Source organism: Nicotiana tabacum, chromosome 21, assembly GCF_000715075.1.
Source record: "Nicotiana tabacum cultivar K326 chromosome 21, ASM71507v2, whole genome shotgun sequence".
NCBI lineage: Eukaryota > Viridiplantae > Streptophyta > Magnoliopsida > Solanales > Solanaceae > Nicotiana > Nicotiana tabacum.
This window is the reverse complement of record NC_134100.1, coordinates 91344630-91359965: the sequence shown is the minus strand read 5'-3', so window position 1 is coordinate 91359965 and position 15336 is coordinate 91344630. Positions and strand designations below refer to the sequence as shown.

The window sequence follows — 15336 nt, the reverse complement described above, 5'->3', positions numbered from 1 at the left end:
TAAGTGGTAAAAAGGCGAACGATATTTCACTAAGGGCCTTCATGCTTTTAGTATAGTATAGATTATATGAAAGGAGAATATTCAAATATTATTAAAAGAAAAATCTATTTGTTAAAAGTTTATTATAAAAATATAAAAAAATATTATAAAAATATAAAGATAAGATTTATGTAAATTTGAGATAAGAAAGTATATTTGAATTGCGATTAGATAACATAACTAAAATCATAATAGATAAAGTAAAAAAAAATATGAAAGAAGTGGCAAGCTGCTAGAGATACTAGTAAAGCTAAATGAGTTGGCTGGTTTTTCGCTAGATGAAGAAATTCAACTTTTTAAGGTTAATTGTTCTTCTTCTCTAGTAACAATTTTATAGAGACAACTCGATGGATTTTGTTTTAATTTTTTTAGTTTAAGTCTTTGTAATATGACCGCTAAATTTAGTATCAAATATATATCTATTTTTATTAATTCTCTTCGCTCTTTTTTATATTGAAATAATCCGTGCATCAGGCGGATATGTATACTAGTTTAAAGGACACAATAAGTTATACTCTTTTTAGCTTTGACTACAAAATTAATGTTGGATATGTAAATAAATTATTATATACATCATTTTCATTGAAGAAACATGTGAATATTAATACAAAATAAAAAACTAATTTTTAAGTGTACTAACTAAATGTTGATCATGAAATGATAATATTAATTTAATTTAAAAATCATTATTAAAGCATCTATATAATACAAAATGAAGAATGATCCAATATGTGGCAGAGATTACCTTATTCTAAGACCCGATCACCTGTCAAAGAAATATCCTTAGGTCTTAAGTCTACAGCTCGCTTCGTAGCTTGTGTCGCCTACATAGGGTAGAAATGAATGCTTTTCATAAATATCTCAATGTCCAAGATAAAAGGAACGAGAGGAAGAATCGACGAGACGAGTGTTCTCGAAGAGAAAATCATGATGGAAAAAGCGTGAGGAGAATTCTAAACTCGAGATATGCAAAATAAAAAGATTCCCTGAGAGATGGTATTCTTTGTTTTAGGTCTTGATAGATTGTTAACCACTTTTTAAACCGTGAGAGGGTGGATGTAATTCAACTCGAACGAAGTGAGAAGAGGTCATTCAGAACCCGCTGGCTCCAGAGAAGCACCCAAGGAAATGAAGTAAATATATCTTTTACTTTGCATAAGTAGTGTATTATATGGACAAAAGGTCAAAATGACCATTAAAATGGATAGTTATATTATCTGTATTGAATATGGGCAAATTAGATATTTTATCTATTTATGCCTAACCCGTTTTTGACCTGCCTTGTATTCGCCCAGACCCATTTGCCGCCCCTATTCTAACCTTATATTTAAGTGTTTAGTACCGACTAATCGTGTCATGTGGCATGGAGAATGATTTTTGTTTACCCTCAAAATAGGATAACAATTGAATTTGTAAGTGATTTTAAGGATACGTAGATTAACTTGACATAAAATGAAAGATTAGATTGCAATCGAAATAAATAATGATAAAATAAATACAAACCACACGAATTGAACAGTCTTAGCACTGGAGAATTAATCACCCTCGAGTCAGGTACTTCGATCTATATCAAGACAGAAGAAATGAGAGCTTAAGAGAATAGTAATGACCTAAAGAGAATAATAATGTATTTCTTTTGAATGCGTGTTACAATGTACCCAATGAATTATCAGACTCACTTTTATATAGTAGAGGAGTCTTACTTTAGGTAAAATTCTATAAAAGGTAAAAATCCCTAGATTAGCTGATTGTCGGTTCCTTACTGATATGCGCCGAGATTTCTGCCGTAATATCCAACCGGTTACGGATATTTCGGTCTTTTGCTGGTTATACTAACAATATTTCTTCAAGCTCGATCGCGGCTAAGGTCGACTCCGGGATTACAGACTCAATGTTCTCGCAGGCAGGCGTTCTGACTCCGGGTTCTAGATCGGTGGGACTCGGGGTTGATCTTCAGTCTTTGGTTGTCATATTTCGATCCTATCCTGCCATGTCGTAGGCGAGCTCAATTTCGACCGTATACAGATAGTCCCCTCATTTTTCGGAGAGTAGACGACATGAAACGACATGAGCTTCCGATCCTTAATGGCATTAAACGCTTGTCAGTTGATGGTCGGCCACTCCTAGATATGAACCGTCGTTGGAAAACTATAAATACCGCCTCATTTGGTCATTCAAACCTTCTACCCTCGTTCCTAAGAAATTTCAATACTTCCAAGCACTTATATTCTGGTTACTTTGAGATCTTTTATAAGAACTCTCATTCGTCTTTTTCTCAAACCACCAAGTGTACTCTTATAACTTCCTCTTTTTCCTTATTTCATCTCTATAAAGAAATGGCAAAAACTTCCAAAACTATTCCCCTAAAAGAAACTCCTTCTACCTCGCGGTCGGCTACCAAAGAGACCGCTTCACGTACTGCTGTCGAGGAACCAGCACTGGAACCTCCCCTAAAAATATTCATCCCGGGGGGGAGGGGCTGGTCAATGCTGATTTTAAAGTCGAAAAGCCCTCCTTTGTACCAGGCCGATGTGAGGAGGTCTCGAGGTACATCTGCTCGATCACCGAGGATATTCTCTCCGAAGTCAAAAAGGATTGTAACTGGGTTGACAAACATGTGTGGTTCCCGAACCTGTCGAATCCATCACCACCCTCGTGGCGCGAGCTTTCAAAGGGCCGATGGGAGCCCCGTTCGCACTGTGAGATATCTTTCATAAATGATATTTGGTCTTCCCTTCTACATGATTAAGTCCTTACTTGTTTTATTTCTTTTTGCATGTTTACCCAAGGATGTCCAAATAAGGCCCCCATCCGGTAGTGATGATTTCCCCACTGAGTCCCCTGCTCCGAAATATAGAGAAAAGAAGAAGAGAAAAAGGGCTCAGAGTTCTCCGAGCTCGGAGAAAAAGAAACCAAGGAGGAGGCTGATTGGCAAGCCAAAAGAAACCTCCAGCTCCCTAATACTTGATTCGAACTCCCTTTACCGGCTCAGGGACTAGTCTGAAGAAGATGAAGTTTTAGTGGCCCGGGAGCCATCGATCCCTGAAGAATGGGCATCAACCGAAGGGCGGACGATAGATGCCAATCCCTCCAAACTCAAGTGGTCGATGCATCAGTGGGGGTCAAGGACCTTTAAGACACCGATTCTAGTCCACCCGGTGTCATCGATATAATGGGATCGCCTTCGTTCACCGACTCAATGTTCGGTGAATCTCAAGCGGCGAAGGAACGTTCAAATGAGGGGGTCCAAGGAGCGAACGATCCCCTCCTAAGTGTTTTGATGGCGTGGACTCTATTGCCACGGAGGATGTCACCGGATTGGGTGATTTAGAAGTACCAAGAATAAGTCCTCCCTCGGGGACAGGTGGGTCTAGCTCGAGCCCAAGATTGGTCAACCAATTTCGTGCCGATCATGGTTGGAAGCGGTCGATCACTATCTCTGTTCCGGAGGATGCTCAGGTCATTTCCGCAGGTCCAACAAAAAATCGATCAAATCGGTCAACTGCGAGCTGAGATGGATGTTGTGAAGGCTGAGACCGACGAATGGAGGGGTAAGATGGATCGTCTGACCTCGGAAAAATAGGTTGCTCGAGCGCAACTGACTTCGGTTGAGGTCCAGCTTCGAGCAGCAAAGGAAAAGGCCGAGGTGCAAGCCAAAAAGGTTGAAAAGCTCCAGTCTCGGCTAAGTTCGGCTGCCTCTAATCGAAAAATTATGGTTGAGGAACTTGAAACGGCCAAGTCAACGGCCATGGCGGTTAAAGCTGATGTTGACGAGATGATGGCAAAATATAAGTCTGATGCCGAGGCGGCCCAGGACCGCTTGAAGGACATTGTTGATTATGAGAAGCGGCAGTCATGAAGAGAGGCCCTCGAGGAGATTCATGCTCGGGGTTTCGATCTATCGGCCGAGATCAAAATAGCTAAGGGGCTCGAGGCCGAGGCCAAGAAGTTGGCCTATCCCGAAAAAAGAAGAAGAAGACTCTGAGGGTTCCGATAGACCCAGGGATGGATAAGACTAGTCTAGTTAGACGCCTTTGTAGAAAGTTTTGCTTTTTTGTTTATTGTACTTGCATACTTTTGTATTTTTTTTTAAGGCCATTTGGCCTTTGTAAAGACTGTATATAATATACAAGACTTATTTTTCCCTTCGATAGTTTAAGAATTTTATTTTCCTTTGTTTTATTCTTTATGTTTGCAAAGATCGAAATGCCTTAGCATAAAATAGATAGGTCATGTTCGGAAGTTCGAACAGGCCTTGCCTTTTGTTCAAGGCATCATGGGGGTTCGGTGTGACAAAATAAATTTCCCCAAAGTGGGCTTGTTACCCCCGGGCTCTGATAGCCCGAGCCATCCGAGTTTGCTTTCGGACGTCAGACCCCGATTGGGAGTGATCGTTTGAACCCGGATAAAGACATCCCTTGGGCTCGTAACCTTTAGGGAATCAAATGTAAGGAAAAGAAAAAGATAAATTCTTAAGGGACAAGATGTTTATCCGCAAGGTAGAAACTTCTTTTTATTCTTGTGTGTAATAGTCACACATGTGTAGAAGTTTTGTGCCAGGGCTCGAGTAGTCTATGCGGGCACAGTTAATTTTATCATTTGGCCCTTACAGTAAATCCTATCGATTGAGCCGAGACCATTTAATCATAAATTTTCTTTCCTTGCTGAAGTTGTTATCTGAGGGTAATGCCCCCCGTGTTTGGGGCCGATTGTAGAGAGGCCTTGAATACTGTTGTCATGATCTTCGATATCGATTCGTAAATGGCCTTCAATTCTAAGTTAGCACGATTTACTATTGCCTCGTTTAAAACCTTGTCGGAAAATCCATTTGGGACAAAAGGGAAAAAACGTGTAACCCGTGCTTTCAGGCCTAAAGATTGTATCGTTCTTTGATGATTTCCTGTAAGTGTTAGTTCGTAATCTAAATTTTTTAAATAAAAAAAAAGGATGAGTGGGGTTGCACCTTAACAGTAGTATCGCTTCAAGTGAGTTATGTTCCATTTGTTCGGTAGTTGCTCACCGTTCATTATTCCGAGCTTGTACAATCCTTTACCAGTGATTTTGATAATTTGATAAGGTCTTTCCCAGTTCGGCCTAGTTTTCCTTTATTTGGGTTTCGGGTGTTTAGTGTGACTTTTCTTAACACTAAGTCCCCGATATTGAAGTGTCGAAGGTTGTCCTTCGATTGTAATATCTCTCGATCCGCTGTTTTTGGGCGGCCAACCGGACAAGGACTGCTTCGCGCCTTTCGTTTAATAGATCTAGGCTCGTGTTCATAGCCTTGACGTTCAATTCTTTGGTTGCATATCGAAACCTGAGACTTGGTTCTCCAACTTCGACTGGTATTAGGGCTTCGGTGCCGTAAACCAGTGAGAACGGGGTGGCCCCGGTACTGGACTTTGAGGTCATACAGTATGCCCATAAGATTTCGGGTAGGATTTTCTTCCATTTTCCTTTGGCCTCGGTCAACCTATTCTTGAGGTTTTGGAGTATGGTTTTGTTGGTCTATTCTCCTTGTCTGTTCCCACTAGGGTGGTAGGGTGTTGATAGAATCCTTTTGATCTTATGATCTTCGAGAAACTTTCTAACTTTGCTGTCGATGAATTGTTTCCCGTTGTCGCACACGATCTCGGCTGGCATTCCGAACCGGCAGTTTCATACTACATTTTAATTTCTTACTAATTCTGTAATCGAAAGAGACGGAAGAGTAATATAGTTAATTTTGGTATTGATAGATATTAACTTTTATTTAGTGGCATCTAACTCGTATATGTTAAAATTGATTCTATACTTATTTGTAATCGAAAGGGGCGAATATTGTAGTAATCAGTTATAACAAGTAGGGTAAACGAAAGGGACTTACTAAAAAGAGCAAGTTTTAGTTTAAGCATATATTACTGGCTCTTTAATATTACTATTTTGACAATTAATTTGAATAACCGAGAGGATTGCAATTAATTGTTCAACTTAAGTAATAATATATAAATATAATCGCGAGAGACATTTATATATTTGTGAGAAATAAAAATTGAAGGATAATTTTATCTATTATATAATAGAAATATTAAGTGAAGTTATGATCCCAACACCTTTTTATTATATTTGTGAAAAATAAAATATTTTCTATTGCTCTATTCATGCATTTTTAGTTAGTTAATTCACAACTCAACTCTTCTTGGTTTTCTCAAATAGTAATTACAACAAGAAACGTGTGTAGAATAGAAAAACCAATCTCTGTGGGTTCGACATCTTTCTATACTATAATTTGAGAGAGTACGAGTTTAAATTTTATACACGCCAAACACTCGTCAAATTTTTGGCGTCGTTACCGGGGATTGACAACATCTACTTCAGATTAATTATTTTATTATTAATTTGAGAACTTGCTATTATTATTATTATTATTATTGTTATATTTGTTTTTTGCTACTATAACTATTGTTACCAATAATGTCTTTCTAGTTTTCTCTTATTAACAATACTACTACTTACTATTTTCATATCGTTTTCTTTCTTCATATTTTATATTTTTATTTTACTCTACAGTATCGTACTATTGTTTTTAGGATTAGCTAGCTCTTTTCATTAAAAAAAATAAAATAATTTGCTTTAAGGATTTCAGGTAGTTTGTGACCCGCTCTTCTACAATAGAGTTAGTGAGTTATGACCCATAAATTGAAAAATCCCTTCGATTGCACAGGAAAAGACAAACATCATCCCCTCAAAGCATAGCTTGTTAAGAAATGGAGAACTAAGAACTTAACAACAACCAACTCCCGCCACATCAAGTAGAAGAATAGTTTGATGAGGTAGCTCCACGATGTGATAAAATACTCAAAGATTATGCAATGCCAAATCATTTTGAAGGAGAATCAAGTGTGAGAAGACCGCTAATTGCAGCAAACAACTTTGAAATTCACACAAGCTTGATTCAAACCATTCAACAGTCATGTTAGTTTACCGTTGATGCGAGTGAAGATCCTCACACCCATCTAATTGATTTTCTTGAATTAGTTGAAACTTGCAGATATAATGGAGTCACAACAGACGCTATCAGGTTGCGACTTTTTCCTTTTTCATTAAAAGGTGAAGCCAAAATATGGTTGCGAAGTCTGCCGAGAGGTTCAATCACTACATGAGACCAAATGACTCAGAAATTTCTTAATCAATATTTTTCACCTGCAAAAACATTTAAAATGAAGCAATAAATCAATAATTTTGTGCAGACAGATACTGAATCTGTATATCAAGCATGAGAACGATTAAAAGCAATGTTAAGAAAATGTCCATATCATGGTATCCAAGATTCTGACATCTTATATATTTTTTATCATTGTCTTAAACCCTCTGCTAGAAATGTTATTGATGCAGCATCAGTAGGATCCATAATGAGCAAAACCACTGCAGAAGCCATACAATCTCAATGAAATTTCAGAAAATGTTATTCAATGGCCCTCTAACATAATGATTGTTAAGAAAGCAGCATGAGTCAATCAAGTTGAAGCTTGGAATTCATTAGCGCAACATATTGCAATTCTAATACAAAAAGTTGAGGCTTGTCATGCAAATACTCAATCATCACCTCAATATGAGAATTGTGATGTTTGTGGAGGTAATCATCACATTCATGAGTGCCAAGCTTCAACGCAAAATGAAGAACAAGTAAATGTTATTGGTTATAGAACCAGTTATCCATTCGGTAGTCCTATGGCACAAAAACATCCGGGATTCCAATGGAGTAACCCAAATGGTGCTGAAAATCCTCAAAGAATTTTCAATAAAAAACAACAGGCATAGGGACCACATGGTTTTCAAAATAAAAATATAGGGCAACAAAATTTTCAGCAATATCAACAACAGCCCCAAAGAGCTTATCAACAAAGCCTTGAAGACATGATGTACAAATTCATTAAAGCTACAGACGAGAAAGTTGAAAGTCAAAATTCAGCAATCAAGAATTTGGAAATCCAGATGAGCCAATTAGCAACCCTCATGTCTGGGAAAATAAAAGGTGCTCTACCAAGTAACACCGAAAAAAATCCAAAGGAACACCTCAAAGCCATCTCTCTGTTGTCAGGTAAAACTCTTGATGATCCATATGTAGATAGACAAGGAAAGCCACAAGAAGTGGAACAGGTAAATGAAGGTGAGAATAAAAGAGACTCTGAACTTCTAAAAGAACAAAAAGATAAAGGAAAAAAGGTACAAGAAAATAAATTGATGACAAATCCTTACTTTGTACCCCTCCCCTTCCCCAAAAGCTAAAAAGAGAAAAATTTGACAAACCGTTCTCAAAGTTTCTAGAAATTTTAAAACAACTTTACATTAATATACCTTTTACATATGCTTTGAAGCAAATGCCGGCATATGCTAAATTTCTTAAAGAAATTTTGTCAAGTAAAAGAAAATTGGAAGAAGTTTCAGTAGCTAAGCTTACAGAAAAATGTAGTGATATACTTCAAAATAAGCTTCCACAAAAACTTGGTGATCCAAGCAGTTTTACAATTCCTTGTACTTTGGAAGGTGGTCACTTTGAAAAAGCATTATGTGATTGAGGTGCTTCAATAAATCTAATGTTTTTTTCAATTTTCAGGAAATTAGAACTTGGTGAAATGAAGGACATTGTTGTGTCTCTACAGTTGGCTGATCAAAGTACTAAAAAATCGAAAAGAATACTTGAAAATGTCCTCGTTAGAGTTGATAAATTTATATTCCCAGTAGATTTTAAAGTACTTGAAATGGAAGAAAATATTGATGTACCATTGATTTTAGGCAGAACATTTGTTGTAACAGGAAGAGCAATAATTGATGTCCATCAAGGACAATTAATTTTGCGAGTTGATGAGAAAAGAGTGATTTTTGATATGCAGAAAATAATGAAATATCTTGAGGAAGAGTCATCATCATTTTGTTTTCAAGTTGATTTGTTGAATGACCTTGCAGATGAATATAAAGATGAACATTTGATTATTGATTCATTGGAAAGATGTTTGACAAATTCAGGTACCACAAATGATGATGACATCACAATGAGAAAAGAAGTTGAAATACTGGAAAAAGAATCTGAAAATGAGAAAGTCTCACTAGAAGAAGTTCAACCAAAAATTGAACTCAAAACTCTTCCTTCTCATTTGAAATATAGTTTTCTTGAACCTGAATTATTTAGTCTTCTTTTACTGCATAACATGAAATAAAACTAATGGAGGTGTTAAGAGGATACAAAAGAGCCTTAGGATGGACTATAACTGACATCAAAGGAATCAGTCTATCTATTTGCACGCATAGGATCCTTATGGAGGATAATTACAAGCCAATAGTCCAACCCCATAGGAGACTGAACCCAACAATGGAAGAAGTCGTCAAGAAATAAGTAGTGAAACTTCTAGCGACATGTATCATTTATCCGATATATGACAGCTCTTAGGTAAGTCCTGTGCAGGTAGTACCAAAGAAAGGAGGTATGACCGTAATAAAAATTAAAAATAATGAACGCATACCTACTAGAACAGTCACAGGATGGAGAGCCTGTATTGATTACAAACGACTTAATGATGCCACAAGGAAATATCATTTTTCTTTGCCTTTTATTGATCAAATGCTTGAAAGAGTTGCAAGCCATGGTTTTTATTATTTTATTGACGGATATTCTAGGTATAATCATATACCAATTGCTCCAGAAGATCATGATAAAACCATATTCACATGCCTCCAAGGTACGTATGCTTACCGAAGAATGTCATTTGGACTATGTAACGCTCCTGCTACATCTCAACGTTGCATGTCGGCAATTTTCTTAGACATGACTGAAAAGTTTCTTGAAATTTTCATAGATGATTTCACACTTTTTGGTAAGATATTTGAAGATTGTCTCTATTATTTAACGTTGGTGCTTAAAAGATATGAAGAGACAAATTTGGTTCTTAATTGGGAAAATGTCACTTCATGGTAAGAGAGGGAATTATTTTAGGACATAAAATTGCTGCTAAAAGAATAGAAGTTGATAAGGCTAAAATTGATCATATAGCAGGATTACCCTATCCTACCACTGTTAAAGGTATTTGAATCTTAGGGCATGCGGGTTTATATAGAAGGTTTACAAAAGATTTTTCAAAAATTTCAAACCTCTGACTGACCTACTGATGAAAGATGTGAAGTTTGAATTTTTAGATAATTGCAGGAAAGCATTTGAGATTCTCAAGGAATATTTAACTAATGCTCCAATTGTTGTTTCTCCTGATTGGAGCAAACCATTTGAAATAATGTATGATGCAAGTGATATAGCAATTGGAGCGATATTGGGACAAAAGAGAGATAAGATTTTCAGGCTTATTTTCTACTCCAGTAGAACTCGCAATGAAGCTCAAAAGAATTATGTCACAACTGAGAAGGAGCTACTTGCAGTAGTATTTGCATTTGACAAATTTCGTTCCTATTTGATAGGAACGAAGGTTACATCATTCACTCATCATGATGATTTAAAGTACCCCTTAGCAAAGAAAGATGCTAGACCTAGATTGCTAAGATGAATACTTATTTTGCAATAATTTGATCTTGAAATAAAAGATAGGAGAGGTTCAGAAAAACAGGTAGCTGACCATTTATCACGTTTGAAAAATCCTCCAACGGAGACAACAAATATCAAGGAGGAATTTCCTGATGAGCATGTTTATACAATCATAACAATTGTAAATCAACCACCTTGGTTTGCTAACATTGCCAATTACTTGGTTGGAGGGTGGATCCCAAAAGTTTTTTCTTGTTTAAATAAGAAATAAGATATTATTTTTGGGAAGATCCTTAGTTGTTTAAATTTTGTGCATATGGCATGATTAGGAGATGTGTACCAGAAACAGAGATGAAAAATATCCTAAGCCACTATCATGATGGAGCTGTAGGAGGACACTATGGAGGAAGAAGAACAGCCGCAAAAATGCTTGAAGCTGGTTTTTCTGGCCCACTTTATTTAGAGATGCAAGAAATTATGTCGTCACTTGCGACAAATGCCATAGAAGCGATGCAGGTAAAAATCGTCTGTTGCAGCTTGATGAATTGGAGGAGTTCAGACTTGAAGCATATGAAAAGGCTAAATTGTACAAAAGAAAAGACAAAAAAATGGCATGATAACATCATTCTCCATACGGAGTTTACAGTTGTAGACCAAGTTCTTTTGTACAATAGCTAGTTAAGATTATTCCCGAAAAAATATCACGACTCAAATACTTAACTAGTCGTGATGACGCTTATCGTGGAACTGAAAAAGCCAACATTCTCAACATGCTTTCAATATATAACAAAAGTGAGCTAAAATAATTAAACTAACTAAAGGTTTAGATAATAACGGGGTAAAAAATGAAAACACAAGTGCAGGACATCGGGGTGTCACTAAGTCATGAGCATCTAACAACCAATCTAGAAACAGAGCCTACTACAGTCTGTGCCAAACGCCAATACAAGAGAGAAAAGATAATAAGAAAGGAGAAACAAGGATTGTGGACGCTGTCATCTACCTCGTTAGTCTTCGATAATCAGCTCGCGCACGAACTCAGCGACCGCTAGAACCGTACACACCTGGATCTGCACATGAAGCGCAGGGTATAGCATGAGTACAATAAACTCAGCAAGTAACAAAATTAAATAAGGAACTGAGAAGCAGTAACGAGCTATAAAAACACAGTTCATTTCAAAAGTTTTCAATAAAGAGTGAACATGATTTCAAATCCGGTGGTATAAGTCAAATCAGTTCGAGCTCATGTAAAACATATATAAATCTTTCAGAAATTTCACAACAACAGATAACAACTAAGTGCCACAATAAATAAAAGCAAGCACAACCTCTCAAGGCAGCAGTCACTCAACCTATCTCAACAACTCATACTCTTGGCCTTCATCCCTCAATACATACTGCGCTCACTGGGGGTGTACAGACTCCGGAGGGGTACCTTCAGCCCAAGCGCTATATTGTTACGGCGTGCAGCCCGATCTAATATTGTTGCGGCGTGCAACCCGATCCAATATTGTTGCGGCGTGCAACCCTATATATATATATATATATATATATATATATATATATATATATATATATATATATATATATATATATATATATATATATATATATATATATATATATATATATATATATATATATATATATATATATATATATATATATATATATATATATATATATATATATATATATATATATATATATATATATATATATATATATATATATATATATATATATATATATATAATAATCAGCCCAAACAGAGAATACAACAAGTATTACCAGGAAATGAGAGGGAACTTCGATATAAAACACAAGTAAGACTGTGACTGAGTACAAGACAATAATTAGCAGTTAATTCAATAAGTATATGACTGTTGCGGGTCCCAACAGTGATATTATATGGTCTAAGTATGGTTTCTAACATGAAAGGCAGTCAATTGCTCAAAGACAAGGAAAAACAATAAATAACAATAGCTATTCGACTTTTCAGTGTCACGGGATGAACCAAGTCACAATCTCTCATTGTGCACGCTCACACGCCCGTCACCTAGCATGTGCGTCACCTCCAAATATTCACATCATACCAATTCTCGGGGTTTCATACCCTCAAAATCATATTTAAGACTGTTACTTACCTCAACCGTGCAGAAATCCTACTCTGAAATGCCTTTGCCTCTCGAATCGGCCTCCAAATGCCCCGAATCTAGCCATAAACAGTACGAGATAATAAATATTGGCTAAAAGGATCAATTCCACAAGAAAACTACTAAAATATGGTCCCAAATCTAAAATCGACTAAACCCGCCCCCGGGCCCACATCTTGAAACCCGACGAAAGTCACAAAACCCGAAAGCCCATTCACTCACGAATCTAACCTTACTAAATTTATCAAAATCCAACCTCAATTGCCCCTCCAAAACCCCAAAATTCACTCTCAAATTCCCAAGCCCTAATCTCCCAAATCTCACCTCAAACACTCACTAACTAGGTGTAAGAATCAGTGGGAAAACACCATTATTGAAGATATATAGGCACAAGGAACTTACCTCAGTGATTACTCTGAAATCTCTCTCAAAATCCCCAAAATCTGAGCTAAAAAATGATGAAAATTGTGAAAAATCTCGAAGTCTTCTATTTATAGGTTCTGTCCAGACTTCTCGCACCTGCGACTCCATTTCCTACGATTAAGTGACTGCATCTGCGCTTTTCTTCCGCTCCTACGATCAAGTGACCGCATCTGCGCTCTTCGTGAGTAGGGGAACTACATCGCACCTGCGGTCCAAACTCGTACTTGTGCCCCTAAATCCGCTTCTGCGACCATCGCAGTTACGGGAATTCCATCACACCTGCGTCCTCTGCCCAGATCCTCTTTAGCCGCATCTGTGGCTCCTCCTTCTCTTATGCGGGCTCGCACCTGCGGTTCCCACTCCGTAGGTGCGGTTACACCAGTAGCAGCAGCTTCAGCTACAATTTCTCAACTCTCATCAAGCCGTTAACCACCCGAAATCACCCCGAGGCCTCCGGGACCTCAACCAATTATACCAACAAGTCTTATAACCCGATACGAACTTAGTCGAACCTTCGAATCCCTCAAAACAACATCAAAATACCAAATTACACTCAGATTCAAGCCTAAAGAACTTCTAAACTTCTGAATTCCACAACGACGCCGACACCTACCAAACCACGTCCGATTGACCTCAAATTTTACACACAAGTCAAAAACAACACCAAGAACCTACTCCAACTTCCGGAAATCCAATTCGACCCCGATATCAAAATTTCCACAAAATCGCCAAAATTCTAACTTTTCCCAATTCAAGCCTAATTCTACTACGGACCTCCAAATCACATTCCGGACGCGCTCCTAAGTCCAAAATCACCTAACGGAGAAATTCAAATCCGAGGTAGTTTTCCCACAAGTCGACATCCGGTCGACCTTTTCCAACTTAAGCTTCTAGTTAAGAGGCTAAGTGTCTCAATTCAGTCCAAAACCACTCCGGACCTGAACCAACCAACCCGGTATGACATAATACAGTTATAAAGAACAAAAGAAGCATAAATGGGGGAAACGGGGCTATAACTCTCGAAATGACCGACCGGGTCGTTACATCCTCCCCCTCTTAAACAAACGTTCGTCCTCGAACAAGCATAGAAACATACTTGAAGTGGTGAAAAGATGAGGATAACGGTTGCGCATAATATGCTCGGTCTCCCAAATTGCCTCCTCGACCGGCTGGCCCCTCTACTGAACCTTCACATAAGCAATATTCTTTGACCTCAGCTTTCGAACCTGACTATCTAAGATCGCCACCGGCTCCTCAACATAAGATAAATCCTTGTCCTACTGGATGGAGCTGAAATCCAACACGTGAGACGAATCACCATGATACTTCTGGAGCATAGAAACATGGAATACTGGGTGAATCCCCGCTAGACTGGGAGGTAAAGCAAGCTCATAAACAACCTCCCCAACTCGCCGCAACACCTCAAAGGGGCCGATGAACCTTGGGCTCAATTTGCCCTTCTTCCCAAACCTCATAACGCCCTTCATAGGCGAAACCCGGAGCAAGACCCGCTCCCAGACCATAAATGCAACATCGTGAACCTTCTGATCTGCATAACTCTTTTGTCTGTACTGGGCTGTGCGTAGTCTATCCTGAATCACCTTAACCTTCTCTAGAGCATCCTGAACCAAGTCTGTACCCAATAATCTAGCCTCGCCCGGCTCGAACCAACCCACGGGAGACCAACAACGCCTACTATACAGAGCCTCATACGATGCCATATGGATGCTCAACTGGTAACTATTGTTGTTAGCAAACTCCGCTATAGGCAAGAACTGATCCCACAAACCCCCAAAATTCATCACACATGCATGGAGAATATCCTCTAATATTTGAATAGTGCACTCGGACTGTCCGTCTATCTGAGGGTGAAATTTTTTGCTCAACTCCACTCGAGTCCCAACTCATGCTGCATGGCCCTCCAGAATTGTGATGTAAACTGTGTACCCCGATCAGAGATGATAGATACTGGTACGCCATAGAGCCTGACGATCTCGCGGATATACACTCGAGCCAGCTGCTCGAAATAATAGGTAATCATCACGCCGGTCCACAATCACCCAAACTGCATCAAACTTCTGCTGAGTCTGTGGAAGCCCTACAACGAAATCCATAGTGATTCGCTCCCATTTCTACTCCGAAATCTCTAACTTCTGGAGCAACCCACCTGGTCGTTGATGCTCATACTTCACTTACTGGCAATTTAGGCACCGA

The 15336-nt window shown here is 38.2% G+C and overlaps 1 non-coding gene across 1 annotated transcript; it reads right to left on the bottom strand.

Moving 5' to 3' along the window:
• Positions 1-7232: 7232 nt before the first annotated feature.
• On the bottom strand, positions 7233-7339 carry LOC142175576 (small nucleolar RNA R71). The gene has a single exon (XR_012704685.1). It is a non-coding gene; the product is annotated as a small nucleolar RNA R71 (small nucleolar RNA).
• Between the last annotated feature and the right edge of the window lie 7997 nt (positions 7340-15336).